This window comes from Schistocerca piceifrons, chromosome 11, assembly GCF_021461385.2.
Source record: "Schistocerca piceifrons isolate TAMUIC-IGC-003096 chromosome 11, iqSchPice1.1, whole genome shotgun sequence".
NCBI lineage: Eukaryota > Metazoa > Arthropoda > Insecta > Orthoptera > Acrididae > Schistocerca > Schistocerca piceifrons.
Window position 1 is genome coordinate 113,957,969 of NC_060148.1, and position 20,997 is coordinate 113,978,965.

Consider the following 20,997-nt stretch of genomic DNA (forward strand, 5'->3'; position numbering starts at 1 on the left):
CAGAAACCAGGCCACAAGGAGGCTGCTCAATCGTCTACAGAGAGAATTGAAGGTAGCGCTCAACGAGCACAGAAACCAGCAATGGCAAAACCGCCTCTCAGCCCTCAAAGTAGACGATCACACACTTTGGCAAGCAACCAAACAATTCACAAAAAGACGCGCTAGGATGCCGCCACTGCATGGCGAGCGGGGTATGGCCTACAGCCATGCTGAAAAGGCCAACGCCCTCGCCGACACTTTCGAGAAGCAGTTCCAAGCGGCTGAACCCCAGGATGATGAGCATGAAAGAGTGGTCCGTCGTCAACTGGCTGTCTTCCTCAATGCTGAGGAGGACCCAGAAGACGAACCCACAGTTTTTGCCCCCAAAGACGTGGCAAAAGTAATTAGGTACCTCCCCTCCAAAAAGGCGCCAGGACATGACAATGTCACCAACCAGTTGGTCAAAAACCTCCCACCCACGGCGATCGAACACCTCGCGAACGTCTTCAACGAGATTACTCGTACCCGCGAGTTCCCAGCTTGCTGCAAACACGCGGAAGTGGTCGCAATACACAAACCAGGGAAAGACCCTCTGTTCCCGCAGCACTACAGGCCGATTAGCCTCTTGCCAACTCTCAGCAAGATCTACGAGCGCCTCCTGCTAAGACCCATACAAGAACACATCACCAGAGAGCAAATTCTGCCGGATTTCCAATTCGGATTCCGGCAGAACCACTCTGCCCCACAACAGATCATGAGAGTGGTTGAAGCAGCCACAGCGGGCTTCAACCACAGAGGCTACTGCGGGATAGTGCTACTTGACGTAGCCAAGGCCTTTGACTCAGTATGGCATAGAGGGCTACTCTACAAGGGTTCCCCGGGAGTATAGTTAAACAGATTAAAAGCTATCTCTCGAACAGAACTTTCTCTGTCAAAGTAGAAACGGCCACCTCCACCAGAAGGCGTATTCGTGCTGGGGTGCCACAGGGATCGGTCCTGGGGCCCGTTTTGTACAGTCTGTACACTGCGGACACTCCAACGGCCCCCCTGGTGCACACTGCACAGTACGCTGACGATACAGCCTTCTACACAAGAAACGCGAACAAGGACCTGGTCATCCGTAGGCTACAAAGGGTTTTAGATGACACAGAAACTTGGGCCCGTCGCTGGCGAATCACCATCAATTCTGAAAAGACGCAGGCGATGCTGATCACCCGTAGGCTCGGAAGGCGCGAACCTCCTCAACGGCCCCCCCTCCACCTTCACCTAAACGGAACCCAACTCCCCTGGCGCAGAACCGCCAAGTATCTTGGCGTAACCTTGGACTCTCGTCTTACGTGGAAACCCCACATAGACGAGGTCCATAGGAAGGTCTGCGCCAGAATGTCCATCCTGTACCCAATCCTCAACTCATCCAGCTCCCTTTCTTGCTCAGTAGGAGTGAACGTGTACCAGGCCCTGATCCGGCCAGTCATGGAATACGCGTGTCCTGTCTGGGGATACGCGGCGAAGCAGCACCTGGACAAACTCCAGAGGCTGCAGAACCGCGCCCTCAGGAGGGCACTGCGTTTACCCCTTGGATTCCCTATCGACGATTTGCATGCCGCTGCGGAAATCCCACTCCTGAGAGAGCGTTTTCAAGACCTGGCAAGGGCCTTCTATGTACTTCCAGGTCGGGAAACGCCCTCATCCACTCCCTTGGTCGGTATGACATGTCCCGCGATAAACACAATCGCCCCATGACGATCTTCGACGACTAAGTCGAAGAGAAAAATCCCAATACCCATTCCCAAATCCTACTCCTACCCAAAATGCTACAACTATCTCGTCAAACCTCAGGCAAGTACCAGACTCACACAGAACAAACATCACATCTCACAGACATCAAAAAAGTACAGAAATAATCACACACACAAGTACACAGGGGAGTAAAAGCCGAAAGGCTACAAACTCCCCCTCACACTTCCCCAAAGAGGGGAAAGTATTAGATGTAAGCAGGCCTTTAACCAGTTCCATCTTCGCCGATGACTGTGTCACTACCCGGCTGCTGGATTCACGACGACCGAACCGCACTGTGGCCTCCCTGGCTGGAAACTTGCGACGCGTCGGTATCGACTGGTTGGCAGTGGTCTGGACTTGTATTCTCTACTAGTGACACTGAGTTCTCCTTGGCGCTACTGCCAACGAAGTGTTGTGAAATCGAACTTAAGTTTTGTTTTGAGTGACAGAAGGTCAAATAAATTTGGTTATCACGGAATACTTGTGGTGTTATAGTGCGGACGTAACATACAGCCTACTTTGCTGTAGTTCCTACATTGTAAGCAACACATGTTCTTTCTGTCCGACAATACACCACTCATTAATTACAATATTATACTTTTCAACCCTCATTTATGGTCCTCAATTCCCTGGCTATGACAATAGTACCTCCTTTGGCTACCATATGATGTTTGTTTGTTAACAGACCACCGAATATTGCAGTATTAATAAAGCACAATTAGATTTAGTTAGCACCTCAGGTAAACATAATCTTGCACGTGGACAGTAACTCATTCTTCACTTCAGTTATTACTCTTCTCAATTTCTTCCCTGCCTTGGTAAATATTTTCACTCGCTGCTTCAGTCTATATACATAAAATCTTACCTGTATGAGAGCAGTAAAGTTGGTGTCATTGCATTTGCATAGATATCTGAACCTGGCTTTCAGGCTGGGTCCCCCATTTACGTTCGATACTGAGGTGCTGTTCCAGAACATGGAGAGCCTCAGTCTTTCTGTTCTTGTGTAAGGGGGAATTTTAAGTAGACTGTGGTGGCAGCGAGAATTCGGATGCAGGACGGAGGCGTGCCAGGGTAATCCACGCAGTTGTGTGAACCGCTGTGCCAAAGTGGCTGAGTGGCTATAACACCTGCCTAGTAAGCAGGAGATCCGGGTTTGATTCCCGCCCTTGGTACTAAATTTTCACTCTCCATTTCAGTCTACACACATAAAACCACTCGTTTAAAACCTTTACTGTACGTTCCCTTGACGTGTAATCATGACATTTGTGCAATAAGAAAGGTTTCACGGCATAAGCAAAGGAGAAATGTTGAAAATTATTAATGTCGATAACAGGCATAAATCGTCTTCTCGATCGCCAGAATGGATGGGCTGTTCACATACGTAATTACGGTTGAACGGAACCCTGTGGGTGCGAGTGGTACTCGCACCTGGCCAAGTTTTGTCTGTGTCTGTACGCCTATTTTCCTGCAAATTTCCAATGTCTTACATCATTTTACATTTACAGACGCTTTTTTCAACGGATCTAAATCCTATGGATGTGTCTTGATTTTTCAAAACTCTTGCTTCCTTTATCAAGCGCAACGTCAGCAATCCCTGTCTTGTGCCTTTGGCTGTCCTAAAGCTAAACTGACTGCCACGCACAACTTTCTTTTCCATTCTCCTGTGTATTATTATTGTCAGCAACTTGGATGCGTGTGCTGTTAAGTTGGTAGAGCTGTAGTTCTCGTCCTTATCTGACCTTACTGTCTTCGGGCTTGTGCGGATTATTTATTTATTTATTTATATTAAGTTTGAAAATTTTTCTCAATGCTTATTTGTTCTACACACCAGTTTTAGTAGTCGTCCGGTTACCACATTACCCAATAATTTTAAAAATCCCGAAGGAATGTTACCTATGTCTTCCTCCTTGTTTGATCACAAGTCTATTAAGTTTCCACGCTGATACTGGATCCGACATGTTCTGCACATCGACTCCCATATGTTCTTTCACCACGTCACCACGTCACCCGCGTAGAGGCCTTCGGCGTGCTCTCCCCATCATCCTATTCTGTGCATTTGGCAGTGGGATTGCTCTCGCTCCTCTAATGGTGACACCTTCACATTCCATTTCACCGAAGGTTTCTTTGAATCTTCTATACTGTTATCACTCATTCGTACGACCAATACGTTTTCGATTTCTTCGCGTTTTTCTTGTAGCAGTTTGGCATTGGCTTCCTTCCACTTCCTATTTATTTCATTCCTAACTGACCTGTACTGACGTTTTCCTGTCTTTTCTTCAAAGTTTTAGTGCTTTATCCTTTCGGCGCTCAATTAAAGTATGTATTCTGTTACCGAAAGTTTCTGCTCTGTTGAACTGCTTGCCTAGCAGAAGTGTTCTTTGGACCTAGATCAGTGAAATCGACACAAATAGTGTAAAGAATAAAATTTGGAGAGAAAGTATTCGGTAAAAAAGAGCTACAATCACTTCTTCGGTAGGACACGTCGAATCTTTACACATTGCTGGATGCGTAGAATGCAGAAAGCTCGAACATAAGTGTCACTTCACTACTCTCCACATCAACGGCTGTACGAGATACTTAAAAACAGGCAACACCGAAAGATTTTTTGTTGAGAAATCAAAAAGATGTACGTCGAACATTAAATTGAAAGAAACTGACAAGTTGATTTGAGGATTATTTAGTTTATTTAATATCCGAGAAATATCTCGTTCTTCGACACTTACAGCAAATTGTGATGACATTCTATCAGTTCACAGGAAGCCATTCCGTTTTTTGTCCATTATATCACGTAATCGTTAATTAATTAAGCAATTTAAGGTAAAATTCGTTTTTTTCTTATAATTAAATAACTTGACTATTTTACATAGCGCTATTGTATTCAGGAATAACAATTGTGTAAATACGACTCTGAAAAATATTTACGCATCCTCCGACTGACGAAAACCGCCTCCGTTGCATTTCTATAATGATTTACTGACTGTCAGCAATGAAAGCGGTAAAACAAGGTACCGTCTGTGAAATACGATCAACTTTTCATGTAGGTATCATCAACTCCAATGCCACTGTGGCCATAATCAGACGATTATCCCATGACAGTGATGTGCAGAACCAAAGTTGGCGTTTTTCTTGTGTAGCTGTAACGTAAAGTGACCTGCAGTGCTTTTAAAAGAAACACGGAAATGTGGAGAAGAGAGCCGTCCCTATGTGAACCAATTCTTATAAAACGAGCGGGACATGGTCTCCCAGTAGGGCAACACCATTTTACTCGTTACTGGAGCAGGCAGACAGACCCACTATCCGACACATTGTTCAGCTCATCCGTCCGCGATGTGCAGTACCAATTTAGGGTATCATGCTGTGGAGAACTGTACCATGAAGTAACGCTTATTGACCAGTCAATTGGTGTTCGACACAGCTGTTTTCGTAACAAAATTACAAAAGTTTTGTTCTCAGCGCTTCTTTCTTAAGTTACTGATTCTTATTTTATATTTGCTCCCTTGCAGGAGGTCAGCTTCACAACGAAGAGCACAAAAAAGTCAATGTTCGCATTGTTTTCAGTTTTTCGATTATGTCTCGGAAACTATGCTTTCCCCGAAGAAGACCACACGGTAAAGAATTAAAGTAGACAAAATCTCCTACAAAATGTGCTACTCAAGTTTGTTTTTCTGACGCGCGGTATTGGCACTAGAGCGCGCTAAAAGGCAGCGACTTTTTGGTCCTTCCGCGAAAACGTCGAAAACACTCTCTCTCACAAAATACGACTCGAAAAATATACATGTCTTCAAGGAAACCTCACACCACGTGAGAGTGTTTTAAATTTCCTACAAGAGACGTCTGCAATATTCAAAGTGGCGAAGGAGGGAAGCGAAAGTTACGAACATTCTTTCGGCGCCCTACAGCCAGACAGCTCCACCATCAGTTTCTTTCCCCTCGGCGCCATACTTTCGGTGTATTATGCTTAAAACGGGTTATTTTGAATGAACTTTGAGAAAACATCTTCGACGAAGATATCAAGAAATTTATTTTTACAGTGGATAAGGTACATGAAACAGAATAGAAAGATGGCTCTCAAATCTATATATAATAACTTATATGTGTCATGAACAGAATGAATGTCGAGCCCAGCATTGGGTCGTGATTGCGAGCAGGTTCTCCATGTAGAATAGAATGACGAGGCCAAAGATCGATACGTTGTATAGTGAACTATCGAGGTATGACCTGTACTGATGACATGTGCAGGGGCTGTGGAAGTTCGGGGCTGAAAAGTGAGTTGTTGCTGTTCCTCAACTGACAAAATACTAATTCAGTGATTAGTGTTATGATAGAGAAAAATTGATTAGTGAAGACAGCATAATACTGCAAAATATTAAGTGAATTAATAGCTTCTGTAGCCTCAGCTGCCTCACAAGGAACCCCTAGAGTGCGAGGTCGTTAGTTCAGTCTTTAGTACGGCTCATTCGTAAGTGTTGTGTTAACAAGTATGACAGGAAAAATATTTGTCGCTAATGACAGCCTGTGCATCAGGAGGGTCACAGAGAATGAGTGTCCGGGAGGTACAGAGATCTACCTTCCAGAGAAACTATGTATAACGCTTCACAAAACTGACGTTATCGATATTCCAGAAATACTCAAAACAACCTATCAACTTGCACCGAGAACACCGAATGAAGAATGACGCGCTAAAGTATGATGCTGTGGAGGTTGTATCAATGGAAAATTGTACTGAAATGCAGGAGGATTGACGCATGTGCAGGGAATGGCAACTGAATCTCAATGTAGACAAGTGTAATGTGCTGCGAATACATAGAAAGAAAGATCCCTTATCATTTAGCTACAATATAGCAGGTCAGCAACTGGAAGCAGTTAATTCCATAAATTATCTGGGAGAAGGCATTAGGAGTAATTTAAAATGGAATGACCATATAAAATTAATCGTCTTTAAAGCAGATGCCACACTGAAATTCATTGGAAGAATCCCAAGGAAATGCAGCCCGAAATCAAAGGAAGTAGGTTACAGTACACTTTCCCGCCCACTGCTTGAATATTCCTAACCGGTGTGGGATCCGTACCAGATAGGGTTGATAGAATAGATAGAGAAGATCCAACGGAGAGCAGCGCGCTTCGTTACAGGAACATTTAGTAATCGCGAAATCGTGACAGAGATGATAGATAAACTCCAGTGGAAGACTTTGCAGGAGAGACGCTCAGTAGCTCGGTACGGGCTTTTGTTGAAGTTTCAAGAACATACCTTCACCGAGGAGTCAAGCAGTATATTGCTCCCTCTTACGTATATTTACGTATATCTCGCGAAGAGACCATGAGGAGAAAATCAAAGAGATTAGAGCCCACACAGAGGCATACCGACAATCTTTGTTTCCACGAACAATACGAGACTGGAACAGAAGGGAGAACCGATAGAGGTACTCAAGGTGCCCTCCACCACACACCGTCAGGTGGCTTGCGGAGTATGGATGTAGATGTAGAAAGTGACCACAGAGGTTCGCACCATTGAGATCGAAGGCGAACTCCTTGTGAGTTACAAACAGTGCAGGACGTTCAGCTAGGTATCCACTCTTAAAGCATGCATATAGAAATCACGTTGGTGTAACAGGGTGACGAGAACTGTTGGAGTGTGCCGTTATGCATCTGAATGCGAAACAGCCTGTCGTGGAGGTTGTTGTGGAACCGACTATCGTTTAAGGCGTAGCAGCAGATAGTGTGATAATGTGTTTTATAGGCACGGGAAAAACAAACATCCAAAGGCTGAATTTGTGGTAGATGAACTGCAATGTTACACACATTTCTGGAGGGATACTTTGCTCTGAAGGAGTATGAATTTTATTTGCAGACTGGCAATCAAGCGAAACCAAGTTGTTTTGAGCACCTTCTGGCCGATGGCACTGCCCACATCATAGCTGTAGCTCTGTTATACTCACTTTCCCACTCTTGTTTGCAGTGACGTAAATATTCTCTACTGTCCTTGCGAAGACCACGCACACGAGGAAGAATCTTAAGGGGTAGAGCACTTCCAGCTTCTCCAAGCACACTTTTATTTGCCATTCAGATTATTGTACACGAATGCGCTAAAGCTTTGATGTTGATATAGACATTACTGGTATCAATAATTTCCAGGGTTCCTTTCGTATGCGTTTCCTCTTCAAATGCCGATTAGTCGAAGCAGCAGACAAATTCTTCTACTGAACGACAGGGAAAGTTTGTTTATCTAATACAAATTTTCTGGTCGGTTCCGCAGTTTGCTCTGCATCGTCAAGATGACGATTTATTTGGAATTTCGCTATCTTACGCCTTCCAACTCTGTCGAACTATTTACAGTCACGCAAGCAACCACTCCTTCCCTTGAAATGACTGTAGTCTATGTCGCTCGCAATTTGATGTGCATAACGTAGTGGAGAAGAGTAGAGAGTAGAGGAGTACAGGAAACCAGATGTCTGTGGAGGCACATCCAAACAAGGAGAGACAACCTTTAGGGCACATCCTACGAACACAACAACATCATCGGAACAATAGCAGAAGAAGCTATTGAGGGAAGGAATCGGCGAGGGGCGACCAAGGATATCATACATGCAACAGATCATTAATAACATTGGGTGTAACACATACGTGGAAATGAAGAGGAAGCCAGACAGAAGAGAGGAATGGTGCTCTGCTGCAAACCAACCTCAGGGTCGAACACTAAAAAATGAAATAAGAATGTAGTAGAACATGTAACACGTCAGCCTCAGTTGCAAATAGAAACCAAACTTCACCCAAGTTTCAGCCAAAATAATTTGGCCTTCTTCAGAAGCGAATGACACTAAACTATTGCATGCCAAAGTTTGGCCATGTCAAATGTAAAAACTGTGGCACCGTAGTTCCGGCGCAGCTCTCGGGGCCCACTGACTTCGTCCGCGCAGTGGGGCCCCCCGTTTCTCTTCAGCCCAAGTAGTGTAAATTATGACTGGCTACTACGGTGCTGTAGTTTTTATATTTGACATGGCCACATTTTGGGATGAAGTAGTTTAGTGTCACTCGCTTCTGAAGAAGGCCAAATTATTTTGGCCAAAATTTGGGTAAAGTTTGGTTTCTATTTGCAACTGAGGCTGACTTGTTACATGTTCAATTATCACAGTTGCTGATAGAGATGCACAATGTTGAAAATTCATATCGCAGTAGGTCAGTATCATACACATCCTGTTAACTGTACCGAGCGTCCATGAAACGAGCAACCACCAGCGTAAAGTCGCCACAAATTCTACTGACTCATCTTGCAGAGACGCTAATATTTCATCTGCCACTTCTTTCTCACTCTCCGACATTTGTTGGGTTCCTTTCTGGCGGAATGTCAACTGTTGTTGTAGATATAGTGCAATGTCTTCTTTGTTTATCGCTGCCATTGCTCTGCTTTGTTCAACACCACGAATACCAGCTAATCGTCGACTAACCAGTTTAACTACATTCCATAGCCTCATCCTGTGCTCACCTCTGGATACCTCTAGTCCCACCCTCTTGTTGCCATTAACAGCCAATATTGTGGTTGCATCCTAGACAACATGTGGGGCGTCGAATGCACTTCGGGGTTTCCTTGCCAGACAGTGGTAGTGCAAGCGGCTCATCCAGATCGTCCAGGTCGTCTTCGTCTTCTATACCAAGACTGTCGTCGATGTTAGAGCACAAGCCTTCACACTGCTGACACAGTTTCGTGCAGAGCACTTCTGCAGCCTTACACTCACACCCGCGTGACTACCTGTCTTGGATTTGCAACATACCAGCTGAAGAAGTCTCTCGCCAGCTGGGCTATAAGCAGGACAGTGAGTTCCACATTTCGACCCCCACTGTACTGGATCCGTGTAGCTTCCGATCCACTGTTGATCCTGACGGAAAGCTCTGAAGATGTTTTGTTGAGCTGCAGCTCAAGTATGAGGTATGGAAGCCATGTTTTCTGGTGACTTGTAGGTTGATCTCATGTACTGATTACTTGTTGAATAGTGTTTGGGAGATTTCCACCATAAAGCACACTGAGAATTTTTTCACCAGCAACTGTTGTTTCCTTTGGCTGGGTTGAAGGATCAGCGAATTTAGTAAGATTCAGAGGGATGTAGGTGCACTAGGTACTGGGAGATGAAGAATCTTGCACAGGATAGAGTAGCGTGGAGAGCTGCATCAAACCAGTCTCAGGACTGAAGACCACAACAACAACAACATGTTTGGAGATATAGATGCTTGGCGACTGTCTTGAGAAATACACTATGTGAGTAAAAGTATCCGGACACCTGGCTAAAAACGACTTACAACTTCGTGACGCCCTCCATCAGTAACGCTGGAATTCAATATGGTGTTGGTCCACCCTTAGCCTTGATGAGGGCTTCCACTCTCGAAAGAATTCGTCCAATCAGGTGCTGGTAGGTTTCTTGGGTAATGGCAGCCCATTCTTCACGGAGCGCTGCACTGAGAAGAGGTATCGATGTCGGTCTGTGACACGAAGTCGGCGTTCCAAAACATCCCAAAGGTGTTCTACAGGATTGAGGTCAGGACTCGGTGCAGACCAGTCCCTTACAGGGATGTTATTGTCCGGTAACAACTCCGCCATAGGCAGTACATCATGAATAGGTGCGGTATCATACTGAAAGGTGCAATCGCCATCCCCGAATTGCTCTTCAACAGTGGGAAGCTAGAAGGTGCTTAAAACATCGATGTAGGCCTGTGCTGTTATAGTGCCACTCAAAACAACAAGATGTGCTAGCCCCCTCCATGAAAAACACGACACCATAACACCACTGCCTCCGAATTTTACTGTTGGCTCTACACACGTTGGCAGATGACGTTCACCGGGCATTCGCCATACCCACACCGTGCATCAGATCGCCACATTGTGTACAGTGATTCGTCACCCCACACAACATTTTTCCACTGTTCAGTAGTCCAATGTTTACGCTCCTTACACTAAGCGAGGTGTCGTTTTGTACGCATTGTACCTAAATTCTAACTCTCCGCCACTTCCTGCTGGAATGCACTTTTTTTAACAATTTACGTTCCAGCTTGGGTCTGCCGTCGGATTTATCAGTCGTTTTAGCGAATGACGCGCGGGTTTTCGACCACGTTTTACTTTTTATCCGTCGAAGCAACATGACGAAGGCCATTTAACTTTTAGTTTCGGAACTACATTTTTATATGGTGGTTTTTAGCCCTTTTTCCACGTGCCTGTTTTTAGCTATTCTGTCCACTGGGACTGACGTACAGTCGTTTCCCTTCTCTCTGTGTTCGTCTTCTACAGTTTTGACTTGGGCTCGTATGAGCCCAGTTGTTTTTTGCGCCCTAAAACAACAAACTAAGCGACGTGTATTTTGGCATTTACCAGCGTGATTTGTGGCATATGAGCAGCCACTCGACCATGACATCCAAGTTTTCTCACCTCCCACCGAACTGTCATAGTACCTGCAGTGGATGCTCATGCAGTTTGGAATTCCTGTGTGGTGGTCTGAATAGATGTCTGCCTATTACACATTACGACCCTCTTGAACTGTCGGCGGTCTCTGTCAGTCAACAGACGAGGTCGGTCTGTACGCTTTTGTGCTGTATATGTCCCTCCACGTTCCCATTATCACATCGGAAACAATGGAACTAGGGATGTTTAGGAGTGTGGAAATCTCGCGTACAGACGTATGACACAAGTGACACCAATTCACCTGTCCACGTTCGAAGTCCGTGAGTTCCGTGGAGGGCCCCATTCTGCTCTCTCTCACGATCTCTAATGACTACTGATATGGAATACCTGGCAGTAGGTGGCAGCACAATGCACCTAATATAAAAATGTATGATTTTGGTGGTGTCCGGATACTTTTGATCACATAGTCTAGTATAGCAACCACTGCCTCGATACAGGGAGAGCACGAGGTTTGCAGTACTCCTCCTCACTGCACTTTCCCGTCTGAGGAGCAGCTGACGGGCTGTGCCTCTCCCTGGCTTAAAGAAAAGTGCAATGAGGGGGGGGGAGGGCAGGGGGGTGGGGAGTTTCGAGACCTATCATTACGAACAGAAGGTCAACATCGGAATTGCGACACTCTTCTGAACCAAAGCTAGGGATATTGACATCTACTCTATCAGTGTGTCAGCATCAGCAGCTGCTTTTGGAGACGTATCCAGTTTTGCTGTATTTGTCACCACCATAGTGATTAGTCCACCCTTCTTTCTCGCATTTGAAAGAAAAACGTACTTTTGAAACTGTTTGTGTCTTGGTGCTGCTAAATTGTATCTCCTAGCACTGCTTTCTCGTCGATCTCCTCAAGTGCTATATGGATTTGGTAGACTTCTGTCCATCTGAGTACTATTAGACACAACTGCGGCACTTTGCTTATAATGTTCGCGCAAACTAAGTTGACACTCGGCGTAGTGGCTGATGGGAGCGACTGTAAATGGGAAATGTCTTTATGGTCGTTCCCATCAACCACTGCCCGAGAGTCAACTTCGTTTGTGCATATAGTACTTCCTTTGTAAATAGCGGGTATATGAATCACAAATTTCTACGAAGGTATGCCTACTCCACCGTACGGATCTGTTGAAGAAAAAGCCCACATCAGTCACTTACACTGTACCTCGTGGATGCCAAGCAGTGGGGGTGGGGGTTGACAAAAACTGGTTGAATAAAATATGGCGTTTCAGTCTTCGATCGCTATTCTTTATTTTCAATTACCGGTTTCGGACTAGCTGCCCATCTTCAGATCGTATATTGCAGTTACAGAGTAACTTGTCCGTACAGAACAATCGGTTCGCTGTCATAAAAAACAAAAACTGGTTGATTCCCATTAGCACCCTGAAACTCACGACTCCTGAGAGATCTCCTCAGCTGATATCTTGGAAACGCAAGACAGGTTGCGAAGGGTGGTGTGAAGGTAGGCGGGCAGGAGTGTTCTGCACGAAACTGTGCCAGCAATGTGAAGGGTTGTTCTCCAAAGTCGATGACGAATTTGATATAGAAGATATAGAAGATCATTCATATCTGTATGAGATCCTTGTAGTACCATTGTCTGAGGCATTCGTGAAATATTTTGCAGCACTATGCTATCTTTACTTATTAGTTTCTCTCCATCATTAAATTAATGATTCATTTGCAACTTTTTTAGTTGAAGAACAGCAACAACTCACTTTTCAGCCGCGACTTTCCACCGCTACTAACACTACACCTGGACCTTCAATTGCCAAAGACGCTACACGATCCTGCTCCATTGTTTTTGCAGGAAACATTGCAGGAAACACCTGGACCTCCTGGTGCCCAAGAAACGTTGCCTGGGCCACCAGCAGCCAAATGGAGACGAGTGTAATCTGTGGGATTTTAATTTTGTAGAGAGTGGTCATTTTCTGTAAAGGGGTAGTTTTCTGGATGTAAACTACAAACTGAAAAAAGTGGGAAAATACTGAGTTTTTAGTTCTGAAGCCAACCAAGCATACATATAATTACGACTCAGTGCCCGGAAAACACATAGAATCGCTGTGAAAAGAATTTCCGCAGTTCTGTTATAGGTAAACTATCATTTCACTGGACTACTAGCGTTTGTTGATGAAACATGGAAGTGTGCACAAGAGAGTTGCCTCTGCAATGTTTCGTGCAAAAACAATGGAGCAGGATCATGTAGCAAGGAAATTCATAAGTGAACCAGACAGGTGCACAATCCCAGACGTTTCTTGGCTAACTGGTAGTTACGTACCGTACGACCTTTTACTACTGTGTTGCAGGGGACTGTAACCTAAAGTAATTCCAACCGGTTTTTTGGAGAACCGTGAAGTATCGAGATACCAGCCCTCCCTTTTTGCAGCACCGATTACGGTATGAATGAGGCATAGTTTTCCAAATAGTACAACGCCCCTTGAACTAGTACTGCATAGTGCAGCTCAGACAACGCAAATGCTATGAAGCTAATCTGGCAGTGATATACAGCACAGTATGTGGGTTTCGTGTTATGTGAAACTGTAATGTAAAGTAAACTCTATTCTTATCTGAGGAAACACGAATGCTTGGGGTACGTAATCTATATCACGCATGAGAACAGCTCAGTCGCACAGCGACGCAACCCCAGCTCCACAGTACTAACGTATTGTGGTCTCATCTTGTGCTAAACTTTAAACTAAACTAACCCTTAGTGTTTCTTGAGGGAACATAGAAGCGTTGAGGATACAGCTGGCTCTTTTCGCAAATTCAGTGAGACAACATTTTCCAGCAGGACAATGCACCTTTACTCATTAGTGACACGAATAATCCCACAGTCTTCAGCTAGTATGGCAGTGATATACAGTATCTTTCTTTGAACTTTATCGATGTCTTCCGTCAGTCTGGTCTGTCTGGTAAGAATCCCACATCACCTGTCGCAACTTCTAAGTGATGTGCCAATAAAACGCAATCCCCCAAAGTATTATTATGTGGTCTTTCTAATTGTTGTTCGTAATGGTTCAACGTATGTATTTAATTGATTTGACAGCCTTTGGATTTGTACAGTTCGTCGTCTAACCGGAATTTAACGGATTTCTTTTAGTAATCATGTTGATGACCTCACACTTTTCGTTATTTTGGGGTAGTTACCACTTATTCTATGATACTGATATGTTGCATAAATGATTTTGCAATTGGTTTTGATTTTCCAATGACTTTGCTAGACAATAAATCAGAGCATCATCTGCAAACAGTCTAAGATCAGTGGTCATATTGTCTCCTAAATAATTTATATATATATATATATATATATATATATATATATATATATATATATATATATATATATATACCGGGTGATCAAAAAGTCAGCATAAATTTGAAAACTTAATAAATCACGGAATAATGTAGATAGAGAGGTACAAATTGATACACATGCTTGGAAAGACATGGGGTTTTATTAGAAGCAAAAAATACAAAAGTTCAAGAAATGTCAAACAGATGGCGCTTCATCTGATTAGAATGGCAATAATTAGCATAATAAAGGAAGAGAAAGCAAAGATGATGTTCTTTACAGGAAATGCTCAATATGTCAACCATCAATCCTCAACAATAGCTGTAGTCGAGGAATAATGTTGTGAACAGCACTGTAAAGTATGTCCGGAGTTATGGTGAGGCATTGGCGTCGGATGCTGTCTTTCAGCATCCCTAGAGATGTCGGTCGATCACGATAGACTTGCGACTTCAGGTAACCCCAAAGCGAATAATCGCACGGACTGAGGTCTGGGGACCTGGGAGGCCATGCGTGACGAAAGTGGCGGCTGAGCACACGATCATCACCAAACGACTCGCGCAAGAGATCTTTCACGTGTCTAGCAATATGGGGTGCTTTTTTTGTTTTAATAAAACCCCATGTCATTCCAAGCATGTGTGTCAATTTTTACCTCTCTATCTACATAATTCCGTGGTTTATTAAGTTTTCAAATTTATACTGACTTTTCGATCACCCGGTATATTATAAGTGGCGAAGGACCTCTAACACTTTCTTGGGGAACACCAGGTATCACTCGATGACGTCCCGTCAGTTACTACGAACTGTGACATTTACGACAGGAGATTATGAATCTAGTCCCACAACTGAAACAGTGCTCCATAGGCACGCAATTTGATTAGAAGCCGTTTGTGAGGTACGGTCTCTTAAGCTCTTGGAAATCCCAGCTGTCACTGCTCCGATGAAAACATTTATAAATTTTTATACCCTACTGGTTCAAGAGAAAAAAATGATAAATTATTTATGTAAGAAGGTGAACCATTTTTTCCGATTGGTATCAGAGCATTCTCTCACGCTAAGAAGGATTTATCTGGAAACGCCAGTGAGCTGACAAGCGACAAGCTGATAGGCGAGTCCGCCTTATCGGAATTCCCCACACTTATCAACAGCAGTGCACATTTTGAGACGCTGAAGGTCGCTTCGCACAGCTTGACAAACTGCGTAATTGAGGAGCCAGGGTGGGGATGGGAGAAACCATCCGGTTAAAACCGTTAAAACCAGTATCGGTATTTTAGTTACGAGTGGCTGGTATTTTTGTGTATTTATTTTGCCTCGGTTCTAACAGCTGTTTTCAATTTATACTAAGAACAGGGTTGAAAAAAAAAGAGGCATATCAGTTTGCTACGACAGCAGTGCTAAAATTTTTTTTGTTTTTAAAGGACACTTTTTAAAAATACTAGTAATGTTTATCTGTAAAATTTCCAGTGCTTTGCCGCTCGGGATTAGCCGAGCGGTCTCTGGCGCTTCAGTCATGAACTGTGCGGCTGGTCCCGGCGGAGGTTCGAGTCCTTCCTCGGCCATGGGTGTGTGTGTTTGTCCTTAGGATAATTTAGGTTAAAAAGTAGTGGTAAGCTTAGGGACTGATGACCTTAGCAGTTAAGTCCCGTAAAATTTCACACACATTTTTTTTTTTTTTTCCATTGCCGGCCGCGGTGGTCTAGCGGTTCTAGGCGCTCAGTCCGGAACCGCGGGACTGCTACGGTCGCAGGTTCGAATCCTGCCTCGGGCATGGATGTGTGTGATGTCCTTAGGTTAGTTAGGTTTAAGTAGTTCTAAGTTCTAGGGGACTGATGACCACAGATGTTAAGTCCCATAGTGCTCAGAGCCATTTGAACCAATTTTTCCATTGCTTTGTAAGAGTGAGTTACTGTAGGGAGTGGGAAAATCGATCAGTGTTGTTTTAACAACGACGCTGACAGTTAGAAACGAGGAAGGTAACATATGAAGTAAGTATAGGTGCAGTGCTGGCAGGCAAGACAGTAGCGTAGCTGCAGCCACGCACGCGTGTGGGTGCGGTGTGAGGGGGGAGTCACCCGCACCCGCTCTGTACGATGTGAAAAGGAACTAAAAAAATTTTGTAATTTAATCTCAAACATACAAGAAGAAAACCTGTTCGACTGTCATACCAGAGGAATACTCTGAAAAACTGTTTTATCCTTGATAGACAAAGGACTAATTTCGAGATTTTTTTTTTTACTTCTAGTATTAACTACTTTTTGTTCTGATGTGCTGGCGTAAAGACGTACTGCATGATTTCTGTGTGTGTGTTAAATGAAGGTGTAAATTGATGAAAAATATGTTTTATAATTTCGGTCAAGATCAAGCCTAAATCCCATACCAATGGATTACAAATTATTCTGTTAATTCGAGAAGGCGAATTTTAGATGGGGGCGACGATCTTCACGACGGCGGTGCTCCACAATAGAGGTGCGTGATTGTGCTCACCACCTTCCTTTGGTGGCCGCTAAGATGTGTTTTTGCCGAGACATTCAGAACCTGCAGTCTTCCTTTTCGTATAAAAATAGAAAAAGAAATATTCTTAATTTTAAATAATGGCAATTCTTGTAGCCAGGCCATGGGGAATGGAAGAACGCACGTGCCTCTACCCTGATTCTGCGTTCGCAATCTCCGAGTGTGTTACGACGTAATTATTTTACGAAAAAAATTAAGATAGATCTCTCTCATCAGATCGCAATCACTCGCACGCGAATGTAGGTACCCTCTGAATGTGTCTATTCAGTCGTGCGCATTGTTCTAAAGCTTTTTCTGTTAATATTCAGTGGATTGTATCTCCGCAATTAATTTTTGTTTATGCCGCAAATCGCACTTCACGCGAAGTATTTATTACGCAAATTTGAGGCTCCATTTAATGTCAAACAATTCCGAAGTACGGCTGACTAAGCAAACCGCTACAATAATTTCATATCTCTACAACTACAATAACACAAAACAACAGTAACATAATAGAGAGGGTACGTTACAGGTGGTGTTGTTGAGTGGCACCGGGCCTAGTTTGGAAGCATTTTACGGCGTGTGGCAGCAGTGAAGCACAGCGCTCCCTTTGCATTCAAAGATTAAAAACAGGTGGGAGAATCACATACGATATATGTCGAATACTAAAACTTCAGGTTTGTGGCACAACTTGACTAGAAGAAGGGATCGGCTTGTAGGGCATATTCTGAGACATCAAGGGATCACCAACTCAGTATTGGAGAGCAGTCTGGAGCGTAAAAATCGTAGAGGGAGACCAAGAGATGAATACACTAAACAGATTCAGAAGGATGTAGGTTGCAGTGGGTACTAGGAGATGAAGAAGCTTGCACAGGATAGAGTAGCATGGAGAACTGCATCAAACCAGTCTCTGGACTGAAGACCATAACAACAACTAAAACTTCAGAAAACCATCATTAGAAATATGCACAATGTAGGGTGAAGGAAAGCATGTCGCCCATTCCTAAAAAAGCTTGGTATACTAAGTGTTCCCTTACTATACATATATGAACTGATTATCTTTGTACACAGTAACCCTTATTTATTTGTAGCAAATCATTTTCAACATGATTACAACATCAGAAATCAAAAGAATTTTATGCTGCCCACCCACCGATTAAAACTTTATGCTCAGTCCACACTATATATGGGTATAAAAATTGATAACAAAGTGAAAGGAAGAGAATTGCTCAGCATAAAATGAGAAACATTGAAAAAATCCTTATATGAGAAACTAGTGCAGAGATGTTACTATTCAGTACAAGAATTCATAAATTACGAGCTGAAAATTTGAGCAGGAGATAGCAACTACTTAGGACTGTTAATCTTAAAAGTTTGTTACTTTGAAAAATTATTAATTGCTTAATTAAGTAATTATTCAGTACTGTATATTATATTACTGGCATTATAAGGAAAATTGTAAATAAGTTTTTGTGTTTTGACCAGTCTCCTGTATTTTTACGTCAATGGCTTGAAATTGTACGAAGTTCTCTTCTCTCTCTCTCTTTCTCTCTCTTCTCTCATATAAGAAGAAAACGTCCACAACGTTCCCTAGAACAGAAGGTAAAATTAACTGATATACCTATAATTTAACTGACGTACATTTAACTTGGGATAATAACTGAACCCTTAATTTTCTGGTTGCTTCAGGGTGAACAAAGGATGTCATCCAGAAGGGAGGATGCAGAAAAGTGATCAACTTGTGGCCTTTCGCTGTCGTATTCAGATGGTTCAAATGGCTCTGAGCACTATGGGACTTAACATCTGAGGTAATCAGTCCCCTAGAACTTAGAACTACTTAAATCTAACTAACCTAAGGACATCAAACACATCCATGCCCGAGGCAGGATTCGAACCTGCGACCGTAGCAGCAGCGCGGTTCCAGACTGTAGCGCCTAGAAGCGCTTGGCCACACGGGCCGGCATTCAAATGGTTAAAATGGCTCTGAGCACTATGGGACTTAACATCTGAGGTAATCAGTCCCCTAGAACTTAGAACTATTAAACCTAACTAACGTAAGGACATCAAACACGTCCATGCCCGAGGCAGGATTCGAACCTGCGACCGTAGCGGTCGCGTGGTTCCAGACTGAAGCACCTAGAACCGCTCGGCCACAACAGCTGGCCTGTCATATTCGCTGTGCCCTGTCTCCTTCACTTGCGCCATCTTTGCTGCAGACACTGAGACCGATTTCTCCCACAGCATCAACCGCATAACGATTGAAATATCGTGTTCCTTCAACTTCATTAATTTTTTCAGAATTTGTTCGAATTCTACGTTTATTACTGAAAATCAACTGTAGAAAACTGAAAATCTGTTAATTCAGACACTGGGTATACTGAGCGGTCAAGAGTCAGTCTGAATACTGCTTCCTTCTATTTATGTTTCGTGAAAAGTCGATGAGGATGATATCAGAGAGAGTGGTTGAGCCCACACGGAGGCTTACCGGCAGTCGCCTTACTGCGGACCACACGCGACTGGTACAGGACAAGTGGGCAACTGGCACTGGTACAAAGTACCCTCCGCCACACATCGTGAGCTGGCCTGCAGTTTGTACGAGTAGTCGCAGACGTAGACACCATACTCTTAAAATTCAAGTCGACCAAAGGCCACAAACACTGCTGCAGACATTGTCTGAACTACAAAGTGTTGCCACTTGCATTATAAAATACTTTTCGAAATTCAGTAAAGAGTCTGCAATGCTCATACGAATTAATATACCTGCTGTTGAGGTAAATATGGGATATTTCCGAGAATAAGAACAAAACAAATGGTGCGGTGGGCCGATTGTGACGAAACTGAAGACACAGGAAGTACAGCTCAATAATGCTTCTCTGAAAGTTAATGGTTCCGATAATTTGGGGAATTCGCACAAGGCGATAGTAACAATAAATTTGGAAATCGTGCTCTAGACGTGTCTGTCCCTGCTCCCCTGGAGCACAATGGAGTTCACCAGTCGTTGCGTATGCGAGTCGCAACGCAACTCCTGCTTACGCCGTGTCGCACAAGTTTGGAGCGCTTCATGAGAGACAGCAGGCCGCAAAATAAGTTACTGTATTTATATCAGGTCGCAGCCATTAGAATAATAAGGTCTGGAAGTGTCTAGGGGTTAGCGGAAATAAGAAGTAAAGTTACTTGTTCTCTACCGGATCCAACTGAAACAAGGGTAATTCGGACGTTTTCGGGCAAAGTGTGTAAGGAATAATTTTCGATATAAATTGACATACTTTTAACGATGAGTAGTTTATCGTGAGGATAATTCCCCAGAATCCGGTTGGCTTGAATGTTTAACCATGAACTAATTCTCACTGACTTGGATCAAACATCTGTTAGACGAAACAACGTCAGATTAGCTCTTGCAGTTGTTCAATAGCTCAGCTTCCAGCGGCACAGAATTCTTCATGGAAACAACAGCTGTAGGATTCGAAAGTTGTGAGTCAACAGACTCTTTCACAAGGGAACAACATGGCCGTCGCAACTAACTGGTATTTTCTTCTTGTATTGGCGCTTTGTACAGCGGCTCAGGGACTCTTACAACATTAATGAAATCTAGAAAGACTATCGTCGATAAAACTCTCATATCTTCTGAAAGACATCCCCAGGACTAACTGTTCAAAGTAGCTTAAGATCACCTGAATTCTAGTGGAAGAACAGGATCGAGCTGTGTCCAGGCAGCAATATTTAGTTGCCATCAATTTAAATTTCATTTCGTAACATCTCTGAGATGCAAGTATCACCACACTCCCTCGGTATGCAAATATGTCACCTTCTGGAGGAAAGTGTGAGCATAAAGGTGAATGTTTCCTGACATCATGTATGATTCAAGTGTAGATCTTAGCGAGGCATTTCGAAAGAGAGAAGAGAAGAAGCTTTGGTGCTGGAAAATGTGGTTGAGGATACATTGCGTGTACCAGATGTGTCCACAGACAGACAAAAATACGTACATGAAGTCTAGTTACGCTGGATTCGTTAAGAAATTCCAGGAATCTTACGCATTTCA